The following is a 4,087-nucleotide window of genomic DNA, read 5'->3' on the forward strand; positions in this document are numbered from 1 at the left end:
AAAAAAAGAAAGAAAATTGTGAGAAGAAAAATAAAATAAGGGCCTGGGGTGTAGTGCAATGGCAGAGTGTTTACCTACTGTGTAGGTCCCCTTGGGGTCAACTCCCACGGCAGGGGGAGAAGGAGTAGGGAAGGAGGAGAAAATGTAAAAACACAGCACATAAAAGACAACTCCATTTTAAACACGGGCAAAGAACTTAGAGATTTCTCCAAGGAGGACATACAAATGACCAACAAATGCATGAAAAGATGCTGAACATCATTAGTCATTTGGGAATGCAAATCAAAGCCATAATGAGATGTCATTTCACACACACAAGGATGGCTATAATTAAAAAGTGAAAAAAACTGCAAGAGTTGAGTATGTGGAGAAGTAGAATCCCTCGTGCATTGCTCGGGGAAATGTAAAAATCCCACCACTGCTGTGGGAACAGTTCGGTGATTCCTCAACAAGCTAAACACAGAATTACCTTCGCTCCCAGCAACTCCACTTCTAACTACAATGCCCAAAAGAACTAAAAAGAGGCGCCCAGACAAATGGCAATAGTTAAAAGGTAGCCAAATAAATATTGTAACAGCCAAATAAACACTCATAAACTAGTGAATGGAAAAACTGTGGTATCTGCACACAACAGAATACTATTGAGCCATAAAAAGCACTAAGTTCTGAGACGTGCTACGGTATTAAAACCATGCTCAGTGAGAGAAACCAAATAGAAAAGCCCACACATATTGTATGGTTCCACTTACATAAACTATTCAGAATAAACTGGACCCAGTGGAGCAAACCCGTAATATATGCACTTAGGAGACAGAAGAAGAGAGTTACATGGGTGACAGAATAAGACCCTGGCTCAAAAATAAACCTCAAGTGATGGCAATAATAAGTAAAATAATATATTTTAAATAATAAATAAGCAAATGCAGAGACACCAGTTTGACTCTTCCCAGAGCCCGACTGGAGTGTGAGCAACTATTGAATGGGAAGTGGCTTTAGTTTGGAGTAATGACAATGTTTAGGAACTAGATAGCACAACTTTGTGAACATGCCAAATGTCACTGGATTGTCCACTATAAAAATGGCCGACTGTCCTGTGAATGTCACCTCACAAAAAGCACTGCAGTGGAGATACCCCTGTTGATCCCCTTGCTCATTTGTAGTGTCACTTCCTCAAGACAAATCTGGGGCTAGGCACCAGCTGGATCAAAGAGCATGTGCATTAAAATCAAACACAACGATGGGCTGGCATTCTCTGAACCTTTGTCGTGGTTCCCACTGAAGTCTGTGTATGAAGGTGGCTTGCTAAAGGCACCTTCCCCTCAACTTGGTCTTCACCCATCTAAGAGGTTAAGGTAGCCATTGTTTGAATGTTCACTTTTCTTTAATGATATTGAGCATGTTCGACATGTTTGTTGCTAAATCCTTTTTTAAAGGAGGCTTATTTATTGTCGCTGTTCCAAATAAACAAAATAATTAGATAACCCCCAACCCAATTTTCCTCATGCCCACATTCTTCTCAACATAAATAGCTCTCCCCAAACCACAAGCATAAGCTGGTCCTGGTATTTCCATAAACAGTGTGGCTAGAAAACAGTTCAAAGAAATTTAACAGGATTCTGTCCTCTCTCGGCCTCTGGTATAGAAATCCTTTATACAGAATGGCGCATTTAGCTATTGCTTAGAGATCCTCTTGGGCCACATTCCTCTGGGTTTTCTTTTCTTGAATATAGGGGAGTTTGTAGCTCACTGACGATAGCTAATAAAATCACTTAATTTGAGACTGTCTCCGCACTTCTTTGGTTATTTAACTATCAGTGTCTCCCACTGTGATGCAGATCGTTCCCACCTTCTCAGGCTCAGCACTCATGACTGCCACATGACTTAGGGACCTAAGTCACTGCTGAGAGGACTCAAGGGGAAGAACAGTCACTCTAAGCTTCTGCTGGTTCTCTCTAGCTTCCCCTAAAAGGCACCCAAATACCTTTGGCAGCCCTGTTGGGATTTGCTGTGGGTGCCAAGAGACGTTGGCTAGCATTTTTGGTAGTGATGATGAACACCTCGTGAGGACCGTTGTGCTGGGTTGTGAGGATTATATGCATGTTTGTAAGCAAAATCAGGCAGAAAACAAATTGTCAAAATTGGAAATCAGTTGGGTATTGGCAAAGGTGGGAAGTGCCATTCTCACAGTCAGCTAAGTACCATGCACTTTTTTTTTTGTCTGCCCCTGTCCTGCCCTGGCCAATCACCTCCAGCCCTCTCCTCTGCCTGGATGATGGGAACTAGCATTGTCTTGCAGTTTTCTTTTTAGAAAGTCCAGGCTTTCTTCTCCTGAAGGTGCCTGCTTATTGGTCCCAGGATAGGATCCTGGTATTACTAGTAGCATGGGAAGCTGGAAGCAAGGAAAGCTGTCATCCCTCCATCCTTGTTCCTTCTACATGAAGTACGAGCCTTCTCTGTTCGTCACCATTCAGCTCGCCTCCTCTTTGCATCTTTGTCTCCTCTTCAGAAAGCCCTTCATCTTCTCCAGAGCACGTTTGGCCTGGTTGATCTCTGCACCCTCCCCTCTGATTCTCCTACAGCTTCTCTTAGGGTGCTGAAGATGGAACCCAATGAACAGACAACTACTGACACCCAGACAATGTACTAATCAGTGGAGGAAATAAACAAGAATCAAACACAAAAATCCCTGCTCTCCTAAAGGTCTCTTTTTCTTTCTTTTTTCACATCCTTGTCTCTTGAGACAGACAGACACACCCTTTTAGAGACAGGGTCTCATTGTGTAGCCTGGACTGGCCTGGACCTTGCTCTGTAGACCAGGCTGGCCTCAAGCACTGAGATCCACCTGCCTCAAGCTCAGGCTGCTGGGATTAAAGGTGTGTGCCATCCTGCCCAGCTGGGGGTCTCTCTCTCATTGGAGGTAAAGATATGACCTGGTGGAGCTATGCTCTGGGGGGGGGGGGGGATGAAGCAAGGGAATAGAGCTGCTCTTTTAAAAATATCTTATTTTAAAAAGAAAAGATTTCAGAACACTCAGGCCTTCATGAGAGACAATGTCTCAAAAAAACAAAAAGAAAACATACCTGAAGAAGTGCTGTTGGAGAGATCCGTGCTGACCAGAGACCTGACTCCAGATGTGTGAGCAGAGGGACAATAGATGTAAAGAATCTAAGATAAAGGGGCTGGGAAGATAGCTGTAACTCCAGCTCCAAGACCTCTGGCCTCAGTGGGCACCCGCATCCGTGTATACATACCCGCATGCATACACACACATACACATACTTTAAAAATAATAAAAAGAAATCTTAAAAGAAAAGAGCCTAAGCACAGCTTTGAGCCTAACCTATGTATCTTTCTAAATATTTACTACACATTTTTGGAGATGTAAATAGTTCATTAATTTTTAAATATTTACCTTCACAGTGATTTCTTCTGGAATGTCATACTTTTTTTCCCCCTTAACTTGATTTTGTTGAAATTTAGGCTTAAACGCCTGGAATGCACTAGATTTGTTAAGGCCTTTCATTATTGAGCCAGGTATTTTCGATAAACCTGTTTGTCTGAGAAAGAAAAAAACCAGCCTTGAGGCCAGGCTCGATAGGGCATGCCTTTAATTCCAGCACTCAGAAAGCAGAAGCAGGTGGATCTCTGATTTTCAGGCCAGACTGATCTACAAAGAGAGTTCCAGGGCAGCCAGGAATGCCTAATGAGACCCTGTCTCAAAAAGAGAAAGATGGATAGATAGATAGCGAAGAAAGAAACGCCTTAAGCTGGCCAGAGGGCTGCAAACCTATAATTCCAGTACCAGAGGAGTTGAGGCAGGCCTGGGCTTCATAAAGAAACCATGTTCGGCTGAGGTGGGGGGGAGGGGGGAACGAAGATAAGCAGTAAAAGGCAAGTGCCATACCATATCCAAGACACAGCCAGACCAGTGTGCCCAGAGCTAAAGAAAACAAAGGGGAGAGCAGGAGAGGGAAGTATGGAGAAGCGCGAGGAAGAAGCTCGTGTGCAGACTTTGCCTTTCCCTCTGGGGAGGATGAGGAGCTATTATTGCAGGTGCCTGAACTAAGGAGAGGATTCTTTGGTCCAC

The sequence above is a fragment of the Microtus ochrogaster genome, chromosome X (assembly GCF_000317375.1).
Source record: "Microtus ochrogaster isolate Prairie Vole_2 chromosome X, MicOch1.0, whole genome shotgun sequence".
NCBI lineage: Eukaryota > Metazoa > Chordata > Mammalia > Rodentia > Cricetidae > Microtus > Microtus ochrogaster.